Raw genomic sequence first — 14,654 nt, 5'->3', positions numbered from 1 at the left:
TAGCAGGATACAAAATTAATGCACAGAAATCTCTGGCATTCCTATACACTAATGATGAAAAATCTGAAAGTGAAATCAAGAAAACACTCCCATTTACCACTGCAATGAAAAGAATAAAATATCTAGGAATAAACCTACCTAAGGAGACAAAAGACCTGTATGCAGAAAATTATAAGACAGTGAAGAAAGAAATTAAAGATGATACAAATAGATGGAGAGATATACCATGTTCTGGATTGGAAGAATCAACATTGTGAAAATGACTCTACTACCCAAAGCAATCTACAGATTCAACGCAATCCCTATCAAACTACCACTGGCATTTTTCACAGAAGTAGAACAAAAAATTTCACAATTTTTATGGAAACACAAAAGACCCCGAATAGCCAAAACAATCTTGAGAATGAAAAACGGAGCTGGAGGAATCAGGCTCCCTGACTTCAGACTATACTACAAAGCTACAGTAATCAAGACAGTATGGTACTGGCACAAAAACAGAAAGATAGATCAATGGAACAGGATAGAAAGCCCAGAGATAAACCCACGCACATATGGTCTCCTTATCTTTGTTAAAGGAGGCAGGAATGTAAAGTGGAGAAAGGACAGCCTCTTCAATAAGTGGTGCTGGGAAAACTGGACAGATACATGTAAAAGTATGAGATTAGATCACTCCCTAACACCATACACAAAAATAGCTCAAAATGGATTAAAGACCTAAATGTAAGGCCAGAAACTATCAAACTCTTAGAGGAAAACATAGGCAGAACACTCTATGACATAAATCACAGCAAGATCTTCTTTGACCCACCTCCTAGAAAAATGGAAATAAAAACAAAAATAAACAAATGGGACCTAATGAAACTTTAAAGCTTTTGCACAGCAAAGGAAACCATAAACAAGACCAAAAGACAACCCTCAGAATGGGAGAAAATATTTGCAAATGAAGCAACTGACAAAGGATTAATCTCCAAAATTTACAAGCAGCTCATGCAGCTCAATAAGAAAAAAACAAACAACCCAATCCAAAAATGGGCAGAAGACCTAAAGAGACATTTCTCCAAAGAAGATATACAGATTGCCAACAAACACATGAAATAATGCTCAACATCATTAATCATTAGAGAAATGTAAATCAAAACTACAATGAGATATCATCTCACACCGGTCAGAATGGCCATAATCAAAAAATCTACAAACAATAAATGCTGGAGAGGGTGTGGAGAAAAGGGAACACTCTTGCACTGCTGGTGGGAATGTGAATTGGTACAGCCACTATGGAGAACAGTATGGAGGTTCCTTAAAAAACTAAAAATAGAACAACCATACGACCCAGCAATCCCACTACTGGGCATATACCCTGAGAAAACCATAATTTAAAAAGAGTCATGTAACAAAATGTTCATTGCAGCTCTATTACAATAGCCCGGAAATGGAAACAACCTAAGTGTCCATAATCGGATGAATGGATAAAGAAGATGTGGCACATATATACAATGGAATATTACTCAGCCATAAAAAGAAACGAAACTGAGTTATTTGTAGTGAGGTGGATGGACCTAGAGTCTGTCATACAGAGTGAAGTAAGTCAGAAAGAGAAAGACAAATACCATATGCTAACACATATATATGGAATTTAAGGGGAAAAAATGTCATGAAGAACCTAGGGGTAAGACAGGAATAAAGACACAGACCTACTAGAGAATGGACTTGAGGATATGGGGAGCGGGAAGGGTAAGCTGTGACAAAGCGAGAGAGTGGCATGGACATATACACACTACCAAACGTAAAATAGATAGCTAGTGGGAAGCAGCCGCATAGCACAGGGAGATCAGCTCGGTGCTTTACGATTACCTAGTGGAATGGGATAGGGAGGGTGGGAGGGAGGGAGACGCAAGAGGGAAGCGATATGGGAACATATGTATATGTACAGTGATTCACTTTGTTATAAAGCAGAAACTAACGCACCATTGTAAAGCAATTATACTCCAATAAAGATGTAAAAAAAAAAAATATATATATATATAAAGAAACACCAAAAACAAACAAACAAAAAAACAAATGCTAATCTCTTCTGGAAACACCCTCACAGACACATCCAGAAATAGTGTTTTACCAGCTATCTGGGCAGCCCTTAGCTCTGTCGGCACACAGAATTAACCATCATAGGGCCCAATAAACATGTATTGAATGAATGAATGAATGAATGAATGAACATTATAATTAGCTCTTTATTAGTTTCTAGCAGAGGCTAAAAACTGGCTGCTTGTCAACCATTTGTGGTTTGCAAAGTTTGTAAACTATTGGCTGACAACACATTGGCCAAGAAAGAACCCCCCAAAACCAAAAAAACAATAACAAAAAACCCCAGGAGATTAAACATCAAGAACTGAGCTTATGTTCCTGGTGGTCAGTTGTGGACTGCAACTAACTCACAGCTACCACCTTAGAAGGGGTATGTAGTCTTCCACAGGCAATTGGAATTACAGTGTTTTTACATCCTTATTTAGGAATAGGTTAAAAATAATTGACTTCATTAATAAGCTAAGGATATATGGTATAATTGGCAAGCAGAGACTACTAGAAGTTTTTATTTCTCTTACCTAACAGGGAAAAAAAGCATGGCACATGTGGCAAGGGACTACAGTTAGGCTTTCTGCATGAAAATAGTTGTAACCACTACTGATTAGAGCCATGATGAAATTTCCTCTTTTGTAGACCCTAGCAGAGGCTTATAACTGAACTGTCAACATGTTTTTGTTTTGTTTACACATTTTTGGCCAACACTTAAAAATCAAGAGATCTCATATCCCATTCTAAGTCTGCATTTCTGATTGGCAGTAGTGGACTAGAACTGACTGACGAGCAGAGTTTACCGTTAGAAAAGGGTATGTGGTCTCAAGTGGAATTTAAAAGTGTTTTTAGTTCCTGTTTGGGGAAAGGGTAAATATAATTAAGTTTAAACTTTAAAAAATTAAGGATATATGGTATAATTCTTGGGTTACCCAATAAAAAGATTTTTAAAAAAAAGAATTTAGAATATATAACTTCCAAAACCAGTAGAATTTAAAAAAAGAGGTGAAAAAGGATACTTCAAAAGAGGACAAGAAATAAGATTTTAAAAATTAAGAAATGGGCTTCCATGGTGGCGCAGTGGTTGAGAGTCCACCTGCCAATGCAGGGGACATGGGTTCTTACCCCGTTCTGGAAAGATCCCACATGCCGCGGAGCAGCTAGGCCCGTGAGCCATGGCTGCTGAGCCTGCGCGTCCGGAGCCTGTGCTCCACAATGGGAGAGGCCACAATAGTGAGAGGCCTGCATACCGCAAAAATAAAAGAAGAAATGGCAACAGAAATATCTGTTTTCTAGATATAGAAAAATTGATCAGTACCATAAATGCAGTAGACTTAATGCTATAAATAAAAGACAAAGATTATCTGATTGATTTTTAAAATAAATTTATTTATTTAATTCATTTATTTAGGCTGTTTTGGGTCTTCATTGTTGTGCACGGGCTTTGTCTAGTTGCAGCAAGAGGGGGCTACTCTTGGTTGTGGTGTGCGGGCTTCTCATTGCAGTGGCTTCTCTTTGTTGTGGAGCATGGGCTCTAGGCACGTGGGCTTCAGTATTTGTGGCATGCAGGCTCAGTAGTTGTGGCTTGTGGGCTCTAGAGCACAGGCTCAGTAGGTGTGGCGCACAGGCTTAATTGCTCTGTGGCATGTGGGATCTTCCTGGACCAGGGCTCAAACCTGAGTCCCCTGCATTGGCAGGCAGATTCTTAACCACTGTGCCACCAGGGAAGTCACTGAATTTTAATAACATAATTTTATACTACAGAAAGTATAAGAGTGGGAAAATAAATATTAAAAACATACGAACCAAAAGAAAGTTTGTATAGCTGTATCAAACAAAATACAGGAACACCTCAGAGTTAGTGCAAGTTCAGTTCAAGATCACTGCAATAGAGTGAGTCACATGAATTTTTTGCTTTCCTAGTGAATATAAAAGTTATGTTTACATTATACCATAGTCTATTAAGTGTGCAATAGCATTATGCCTAAAAAATGTACATACCTTAATTTAAAAATACTTTATTGCTAAAAAATGCTAACCATCAACTGAGCCTTCAGAGAGGTGTGTAGTAACGTCAAAGATCATGGTCACACATCACCATAACAATGTAACAGTAATGAAAAAGTTTGAAATACTGTGAGAATTACCAAAATGTGACACAGAGACATGAAATGAGCAAATGCTGCTGGAAAAATGGTGACAATTTCCTTGATGCAGGGTTACCACAAACCTTCAGTTTGTTAAAAATGCAGTATCTGGGCTTCCCTGGTGGCACAGTGGTTGAGAGTCTGCCTGCCGATGCAGGGGACACGGGTTCGTGCCCCGGTCTGGGAGGATCCCACGTGCCGTGGAGCGGCTGGGCCCGCGGGCCATTGCCGCTGAGCCTGCGCGTCCGCAGCCTGTGCTCCGCAATGGGAGAGGCCGCAGCAGTGAGAGGCCCGCGTATCGCAAAAAAAAAAAAAAAAAAAAAAAAAAAAATGCAGTATCTGTGAAGTGCAATAAAGCAAAGCGCAATAAAACAAGCTATGCCTGTACATTTTAAGTATTACTAGAGATATAGAGGGTCACTACATAATAAGGCTCAAGTCACTAGGAAAATAAACTGAGCTTGTAGGCATATAATCTCAAAGCAAAAGTTGATAAAATTACAGCTTATATAAAAATCCATTATCAGAGTCAGATTTTAAAATATTTCTCTCAGTAACTGATAGATGAAGGGAAAAAAAATCAGTAAAGCTATAGATGATTTGAACAACATAGCTAAGTAATTTGATCTCAGGTGTCTACCTTCTGCCCAAAAGACTTCTCTTAGCATTTCTTGTAACGTGGTTCTCCTAGTGGTGAATTTTCAAAGGCTTTGCCTTTGTTTGAAAAGCATTTTTGCTGGGAATACAATTCTAGGTTTACAGGGTTTTGGTTTGTTTTTTTTTCCAGTACGTTTAAGGAATTCTGATGTCATCCTTATTTTTGTTCCTCTGTATGTCATTGTCTTTTTTATCTGGTTGCTTAAAATTCTTAAATTTTTTCTCTTTATTACTGGTTTTAAGCAATTTGATTATGTTGTCTTTGTGAGTCTTCTTCATGTATCATGTATCATCAAATCCCTTGCAGCTTGTTGAGCTTCTTGGATCTGGGGGTTTAGAGTTTTCAAGTTTAGAAAATATAGGCCTCTTGATGTCCCACGGCTCACTAAATAGTTTCTATTGCTGTCTTCAAATTCCGTGATCTTTTCTTCTGCTATGTCTGCTCTGCCATTAATTCCATCAGCATAATTTTTATCTCAGACATTGTAGTTTCCATCTCTAAAGCTCAATTTGGGTCTTTTTAACATCCTCTTAACTTTTTGAAGATAGTTATATGATATGTTTTAATATCCTGTCACAATTCTGACATCTGTTTCAGTTCTGGGTCAGTTTTGACTGGCTGTTTTTCTCATTATGGTCATGTTTTCCTGCCTCTTTGTATGCCTGGTAATATTTAACTGGATGTCAGACACTGTGAGTTTTACCTTTGTGGGTGCTAGGTATTTTTGTATTCCTATATATCTTCTTGAATTTTGTTCTGGGATACAGTACACTTGTATGTAAATTATTTGACCCTTTCAGGTCTTACTTTTATGATTTGTTAGTTGGGTAAAGAGCAGTGCTCAGTCTAGGGCTAATTATTCCCATAGTAAGAACTTCCTGAGTTCTCTACCCAGTGCTCCATGAATTACAATTTTTTTTTTCATTCTGTCTGGTAGGAATATGCACTGTTTCTGTACCCCCCTAATACTTTCAGACTGTCCTTTCTCTAGCCTTGGGTAGTTGCTGAATACTACAAATCTCTCTGCGCAGCTCTCTCCTCTTTGGGACTTGGCCCTATGAACCCGAACTCCCTGGGTTTCTCCAGACTCTCAGCTCTGTCTCCTCAACCTAGGGAATCTCCCAGTTTTTGTCTCAGTTTCCTTTCCCCGTGTTAAAGCTTGGAAACTCTCAAAGCAGTAAGCTGAGGTAATTATAAGGCTCACCTAATTTGTTTTCTCTCACGGATCACTGTCTTTCATTCCTGATATCACTGTCTTGAAAAAGTTTCATGTTGCTTTGTTTGTTTCAGAGGGGAGGGTTAAATGTAGTCCTTATTACTACAAGTTGGTCAGAAGTGAAAGTTCTAAAACTATTTTTTAAATTATGCAATAAAACAATTTTTAAAAATCCTTAGGGGGACTAATATAAAATTACTGTGCAATAGGATAATAGTAAAAGATAGGAAATGCTGAGATAGATCTAAAAAGGTTAGAAAATTCTAATAGGTCCTCAGGCACAGGCATGAAAAGATTTTCATAATGTTACTAAGTTTATCAGTTAGGATAGGTTAGAATTATGTTATGGTAACCACCCTCAAATCTCAATTACTAAAAGCAAAAAGGTTTATTTCTTACTCATTTTAAAAGTCCATTGCAAATTGGGAAGGTGATTCTTCTCTTCATCACAGTTACTCAAATGACAGAGCAACCACCAACTCAAACGTTGCCAATAAACAAATTAGAGGAAAGACAGGAGTCTAGAGAGTCTCAAATTGGCAATTCAATTCTCCAGCTCAGAAGTGGAGCCCGCGATTCACGGGCCAGACCCAGAAAGATGGCACCACCCAACCATAAGGGAAGTGTAATCCTGCTACGTGTCTGGTTCTCTAGAGAGAACTACTGTAACTACATGGTGAAGAGCCCTAATGACTATCACAGACCACGCTTCTGGTCAGTAGTTATTCAGTGTATCCTCCTTCTTATAGCCAAAACACACTCCTTCTCTTCGAAGGAGAGATAACTCAACAGTACCATTAGATCAATGGCATCAAGCTCAAAGTTCAGTATCTCTTGCTAGTCTCTAAATCAGGGGATAGTATGCACTAGTCACCACTAGATTGGTTATCCTATGAATTAAAAAGCTGTCCTTTACACACACAAGGTTGAAACAGAGATAGAAAAACTGTAAATAAACACTCCTATCTTGAAGGAGAAAGATGGGAAACACACAAGCAGTCACTGGTCCAAAACAATTCTCTGCTACAAGGACACTACTCTGGTGGTGCAAAAATTCGTTGATGAGAACCTGACTCTGCTTGCTGGAAGGGGGTCTCTAATCAATTGCTGTCCAAAGCTATTGATCCCACCATCCAGGAGGTCTTTCCTTTTTTCTTTATCCTTCTTGACCACAGAGGTAGACATTGGGGAATATGTTTTATTTGGGGAGCAAGCAACTTTCTCTGTCTGCTACCCCGTGTAGAAAGCTGGGGGCCCAAGGGTCATTTTGAGTTCATCAGTCATAAACTTTTAGTCCAGGCTCATGGTTTGACAGTTCAACTCTCTCAAAATTGTTGCTTTTTATTTATCTGACTGCAGTCAGCAATGAGCCAATACTCACACCCACAAATTTAAAGGTGTGCTCCCCCCAGCTCCTCTTTACACTTGACTGGAGTACCCTGAGCCCATCAGGCACTGGTAGAAGACACGTTTTAGCAACTGTTTCCTAAGCCATTTTATATATCTAAACAAATTACTGGGCATTGGTATTTCCAATTCCTGACAGATATTAATATTTAGGATGTGGGTATGAGAAATGAAAACTTCTGGAAATTCTCAGATATCCCCAAATTACACAGAATTGTCATTCTATATTTTTCATAGCACCATACTTCATATATTTAAAAAAGTTATGAGTGACCAAAATAAATACTGAATCATTTTTCTGTGATAGTTATACTAAATGTTCCAGATATTTTCTGTTAAAAAAGACATAATAATAAATGTTTATTAACATGAACCAATGTATTGGGGCAAGATTATATATTTCAATACCATTATATCTACCTGACATAGATATTTGATAACAGAAAACATTAAATAAAGGAAACGTTAACAAAAATGCCAATAAGTCATTTTTTAAATTGAAAGCACTACAAATAGTTGTTTAAAAGTTTTTCTTAAAATGAAATCTATCATACTAAGTGAAGTAAGTCAGACAGAGAGAGACAAATATATGATATCAATCATATGTGGAATCTAATTTTAAAAAATGATACAGATGAACTTATTTACAAAACAGAAACAGACTCACCGATTTTGAAAACAAACCTGTGGTTACCAAAGGGGAAATGTCGGGGGGAGGGATAAATTAGGAGCTTGGGATTAACATACACACACTACTACTATATATACACACACACACTACTATATATAAAATAGATAACCAACAAGGACCTACTGTATAGCACAGGGAACTCTACTCAATATTCTATAATAACCTATATAGGTGAAGAATCTGAAAAAAAGAATGAATATATGGAATATGTGGAATATGTGGAATATATAGCACAACATTGTAAATCAACTATACTTCAATAAAATTTTTAAAAAAGAAATCTAAAAAGACACAACACATTAATTGTCCTATCTGACAGTCTTTATCTTTATTTTATAACAACTATTCCAGACATAGAAATTCTTCTTTCATTTTTGCGTTGATATTAGTGAAGTTGCTAGGGACTGTCCAAAAACATCTTCAAGTTGGTGTTACGTTACATGTTACTTCATAGAAGCTCTTTTCCTTTTTTAATGATAAAAATATTTTGTCTGCTAGCCCAGATTTTGGTCTTACTGTTGCAATTGATAGTGCCTTTGCTAATTTAGACTTTAGATCAGTTTCTGATGTCATTTCAGAATGTTCCACAACATTTACTTCTTTTCTTTGTATTTATTGTTTAAGTATTTGTAAAGAATAGCACCCTTTGGCAAATAATCATACACTGGGAAGTGCCAATAAATTTATTTGGTAGTTACTTGACCAATGCTACATTTGGATCTCCTCTCAAGAGTAAAAACACCACACAGAATCACAAGTCAAAATTGATAATTTATGGAATTATTTTGCTTCTACAACATGTTATTTTTGGAAGACCATTGATGGGATTTGTATAGAGTATCCTATGAATATAAACCTACTAATTTTTATTTTACTTGCAAGAATGACTCACCATTAGCAGCAGACAGGGGTATGAATACACATTTATACCATGGCAATAGCTACAAGTATGACTTGAATGATCAGACTATGACCACTTCTCTTCTGGGGCTCTTACTGTGGTTCCTGGAAATGTTGACTTTATTCTTTGACTCCACCTGTCAGCATTCCCTAGTCTTAACTTTTGAGCTTGACTTCAGAGGATTCCTGCAAACCAGTAATGGCTCTAACTTCATTACTTAGCTTTAATTCTCATAGGAAAGTTACAATACTTTTTCCTGTTTCACCGATTTCTTGACTGATTTGTCTTGAAATTCAGAAAAATATGTGTTTCCCAAGAAATGCTGTGAAGGAATTTCCACATAGAAAAAACACTTCAGGGCCTCTCCTTAACCTAATTAATTGGTATGATGGCCATAATCTTAATTTAATTAAGTTTTCTTGCTTAGGCCTTCTCCTTTTACTGGCTGGGGGTGAGAAGTTTAGCCTTTTCCAACCCTGCAAGTATCTGGATTTGTGGACTTTTTCTATTCTCTTTTGTTCCTACTTTCAATCCTACCATTTCTCATCTGAGTCCACTTCTTTCTCAGAGTAAGTTGTCAAATGCAGCCAATATAGCAACCAAAACATGCCATTAACATTTTGTTAGTCAAACTCTTCCAATAGAGATACAACTTCATTACGTACACCATTTGTCTTTCAAGTATTACAGTCAAGTTTACCAAATCTCTCACCATAGCAGAATGTGGATCACCTCATGTAGCCTTGCCATCTGCCACCTAAGCCAATGCAATACACTGGTGTAATGTAGCTCAGCTGTGTTTCTTCTAATGGCAGCAATCCACTTTCAGGATTAATTCCTACATCAGTAGGGAGAGACTTAGTTATGCTGTAGAACAAAAATTCTCTAACTGCAGTAGCTTAAAATAAAAATGCTATTTCTCCTTCATGCTATATGTGTATCTAAATAAACAGGAAGGCTCTTTTCATAGTCCCTCAGGAACCAAGACTGATATAGCAATCACCATCTGAATAGTAAAAATGTTACCATGCTTGAGGGAAAAGAGGGTTCTAAAGAGTCTCACATTAACAACTAAATCCTCGAAACCAGAAGTCACTTTCACTCACGACTCACTGGCCAGAAACTAGTCATATGGCCACACACTAGAAATATCTGGTGAATAGCAGGAATGAAAATCTACATTAGGCTAAAAACAAGCTGACTCTGAAGAATCAAAGAAAAAAATCTAGATGAATAAACTCTGAACTTCTACAAGTTAATGCTGGACCGGGAAGCTTTCTATAAGTACTATGGTATGATAATTAAAATAAGTATGGGTTTCTATTTTTCAATTTAAAAACTGAATACTCTTCAATCTAATAAATTATACACTTAGAATTTTAGTACAGGTAAATAAAATATGGACCAAAATTTATGAAATAAGAGCTTCACTGCAGTGTCTATAATAGTGAAAATAAAAGAACAGTTATAAAGTTATGATTATACCCATACAAAAATACAGGGCAGGGCTTCCCTGGTGGCGCAGTGGTTGGGAGTCCGCCTGCCGATGCGGGGGACACGGGTTCATGCCCCGGTCCGGGAGGATCCCACATGCTGTGGAGCGGCTGGGCCCACGAGCCACGGCCGCTGGGCCTGCGAGTCCGGAGCCTGTGCTCTGCGACGGGAGAGGCCACAGCAGTGAGAGGCCCGCGTACAGCAAAAAAAAAAAAAAAATATATATATATATACATATAGGGCAGGGGTTGGCAAACTTTTTCTTCAAGTGCCAGATTGTAAATCCTTGAGACTTACAGACCGTATGGCCTCTGTCATGTACAACTGTGCTGTTGTAGTGCAAAAGCTACAACAGACAATATATAAACAAATGACATGGCTGTTTTCTAATAAAATTTTGTTTACAAAAATAGGTAGCCAACTGTGGGTCATAGTTTGCTAGCCCGATATAGAGCAGTTAAAAATCAAGTTTTTAAGGCAGTGCATAAATGCTTAAAATATTTTGAAAGCTTAAAACTACAGTTTATAGTTACCAAATTCTCCACAAATGGCAGGTTTTACTTAGTATTTAGGAGGGAAAATTCATCTTAAAAAAGAGGTTGAATTGGGTGAGTAATGTAGTCAGTTTTTCTGTTCTGTTTTTGGAAAAGTCAAGTGACCCTAGATGTACCTGAAATATTTCTGCAAACCGAAATCCAAGGTCACTTCTGTGATCAGCAGTTATTCAGGCCATTAACATCTGCAGCTACAGCTTCATTTATAGCTTGGTCCAAAAATCTTCATAATGATGACCCTCTGTGTCATCAAAGAAGACTAAATTATGCATAGTATATTCTTTTAAATAACAAAAGTGATTTTATAATACTTTTAAAAAGCAATTAAAAGTCACCTTTAGCTAACTGTAAAAGTAATTTCACCTAGGACACCTCATCCCTCCATGATGTTACAGATGCTGCTACAGATGTGTTTGATTCCTTACAAGATGATCCAAGTGAAGTATCTTGGAGTTTATAGATTTTGAGATGAAAATTAAACATTACCATGACTTTAAAAAAATCTATTTGACTATTCATTTTGTGTACATGGATTGGCAGATACGCCTCATTAGTAAACAATATTTTTAAAATAATCATTTCTCTTTTAATGCTTAGACATAGGTAAATTGTGTTTTATTTTTTAGCTGAAAAAACAAGTCAGTGTTATAGTAATCTAGTAAAAATGAAACACTTGCAATTCTTTTTAGTGCCTATATACATACAAAAGTCCTAATTCACTGAAGTCAGTACAAGTGAGTGATCCTGGACTAACAAGTTTGATGGAACAAAAATGATCATGTCAACCATAGTTTAAAAATGACATTACAGAAGCCTAAAAAAATGTAATGATGTCAAAACATTTATAATTATTATATAAAGTGTATCTTTAAATCACATGCTGTCTTTCCTGTTAATAGAATATTCACTAACCCCTCCTCTTGAGGTAAAATTCCTCAATTCCTATAAGTAAAAGAGATCAGTAGGTCCTCTTCTTTAGGTTAAGAGGTCCTCCATTCCATATGCATATAATCACTGTAGGAATAATAAATAAAACTGTAATTAGTACCATCAATGGAAGGATTATTTGCAAAAACTGATATATTTTAAAAAGGGACATTCAGTATAAATGCTAGGAAGTATAGATGTGGTAGAAAACACTAACTTCGGAATCAGATCAAATTATGTTCAAATCTTGGCTTTGTAACCTTAGACAAGTAATTGCCCAGATATCTTTTTACTTACAGCTGCAACAATGTGACTCATATCTTGTCAGTTCCTTTTAAAAAATGTTTAGAATAGTTCTTTAAAAATTTATAGGGTGAAAAAAATTACAATTTCCTCCCTAAAACATTGGAGAGATACAAAGGGGAAGAAATAACATAAATAAATATGGCATTCAGATTTTCAACGTAAATTAAAAGTGCATCCACAAAATGAATGTTTCTTAACTGCACATGTAATCATTCGTAATTCTGTTGTTAGGTAACAGGAGACTATAATATAGTAAGGCACCTTGGTAGGTAGTTCTTAGGCAAAGAGTCACTTGAGTGCATCACTGGCTTTCATAGTCAATCAAGAAAGTCTAAGTGCTTGTTGTGTATTGGTTTGTTATGATTTCAAATCCACTTGTTTATGACTTAAGTGAAGTTGTTTTGATCTACAGGTAAATTTGTTTACACTAAGGAAGCTGTGCCAGGATGATGTCATCAACATCTGCTGTTGTTGATAAGTATTCAGCAGCTCAGCCATTACGGGGTGTCGCTGGGGAGGATAATCAATACGAACATATGGAAGAGCAGCTATCAAGTGATGGACATTTAAGCTTTAAATACCAACAATTTGTGAGGACTTACCGAGAGTGTTTAGTCTGGGCAAGGCTACTCTTTTGCTGACTTACATAGCTCTGTGACGATCTTGAGACACTTGCTCCTGCCATGGCCAGGCCACTCTTGGTCCTCAGCAGTGTTAAACTGTGCAGCAGTCTCAGGAAGAGAACGGACATCTGTTCCTGCCTTGGCAAGGCTACTCCTGGTAGGCAATGGTGTAAGTCATGTAATGGTCCCTGGAGTCATAACATTTGGAACAGCCCAGCTTGCTTACCGACACTGGTACTGTCACCCCCTAGCTATGTGCCCCAGCAGCAAGGGACCTACGCTAGCAGCTGATACCCAGCTTTTAGTTGGAAGGACTGACTCTACAGACAACCAATTCCTGGAAAGGTATACCTCAACTAAATTTGGACTTTCTTTCATCTCCTCTTTGCCTAGAACAATAGTGTAATCAATCTATTATTAGTTTGGAGTATGTTATTTCTTTATTAGCTAATTAACAGACATTATCCTGTATGGTATCAGCTTGCAAAATGTTATTTTTATAAATTATAATTCTCACAGGGAACTGCTGTTAAATAAGTTATTGGCAAAGAAAATCTCAGTCCCTGAGCACAATTTGCCTGGACAAAACAGCACTCTAAAGCAGGTGGTGGCAATCTACAGTCCACTGGCCAAATCCAACCAACATTCTGTTTTTGTAAATAAAGTTTTATTGGAACACAAACAGGCTACCATTTACATATTGTCTATAGGTGCTCTTAAGCTATAAGGAAGAGTTGGATAATTGTGACCACACAGTCCACAATTATTCACTATCTGGCTCTACAGAGAAAAAGTTTGCTGACCACTGTGCTAAAGCACTGCTACTCAAAGGTTTGGTTTGCAAACCTGAATTGTCTGTTCCCGATCAGAAATGAGATAAGGAGATTATGTGAAAACAGAAACCAACTATGTTACCAAGTACAATGTTTACTTCAACTATTTTTTTGTTTTCATTGCTAGACTTTTTCAATAAAGGATTTATAGTCTGGTACAGGTTCCTTTTCTCACAGTGGATAGGTATAAACTATTCATTGATCAGGTACTTTCAGTACCACTACTGTAAGTATATAGGGGCAGGAGAAGGAACTACTCAAAGCTCACAAGGGACTACAGTGTCACTTAGAGACTTATTTTGGTACAGTGCTCTAGATTTTTGAAGCATTAGGTGGCAGACTTGGCAACTAATTGAATGAGATTCAGAAAATGGTCCTTACACAGACATTTTCTTCCCTTTACTCCAAAAGTCTTCTCTGCTATAGATTTATGTTTCAACAAGGTGGAGGATGACAGTTAATAAGTCCCTCTATCCCATCTTTTCTTGGGAGCAGGAAAGATAAAAATATTTGCCCCCACCCTCAAAAATATTCAAGAAAATAAGTCAATAAAATATTTTGTCTATTTAGTCTCTTTAATTTACTGAGCAGATAGAAAATTATAATATTAAATTATAATTCTCTTGAAGTAGAAGAATTTGTAAAGCAAATCAATCCTCTGTAATTATTAGCAGTTCTTCCCCCTGTACTTTAAGTCTCAATTTAAAATAAATCATGCATCAATTAAAGAATATGGAATAAAATCTACCACTAACTTTAACATGAAATTTCCTTGAGCAATATACAATTTCTAGAGGCGCCAAAGGTAATCCGACTCAAGCAGCTTT

At 36.9% G+C, this 14,654-nt stretch overlaps 1 protein-coding gene across 11 annotated transcripts in view; it reads right to left on the bottom strand.

Moving 5' to 3' along the window:
* Nucleotides 1-1,062: 1,062 nt before the first annotated feature.
* The window catches only part of ZNF280D (zinc finger protein 280D), a 131,097-nt gene continuing 117,505 nt past the window's right edge, over nt 1,063-14,654 (bottom strand). For 3 of the 11 annotated variants that reach the window (XR_016392093.1, XR_016392094.1, XR_016392095.1), the window contains one exon: nt 1,083-14,654. The gene's annotated coding sequence lies outside the window, so the exon portion shown is untranslated. The other 8 variants (XR_002645399.2, XR_016392092.1, XR_002645400.2 and 5 more) reach the window with 7 other exon arrangements.

The sequence above is a fragment of the Delphinapterus leucas genome, chromosome 2 (assembly GCF_059928025.1).
Source record: "Delphinapterus leucas isolate spDelLeu-1000000601 "Yukka" chromosome 2, BTC_Dleu_Yukka2, whole genome shotgun sequence".
NCBI lineage: Eukaryota > Metazoa > Chordata > Mammalia > Artiodactyla > Monodontidae > Delphinapterus > Delphinapterus leucas.
The sequence above is the reverse complement of the archived record's forward strand: the minus strand, read 5'-3'. Positions and strand labels throughout refer to the sequence as shown.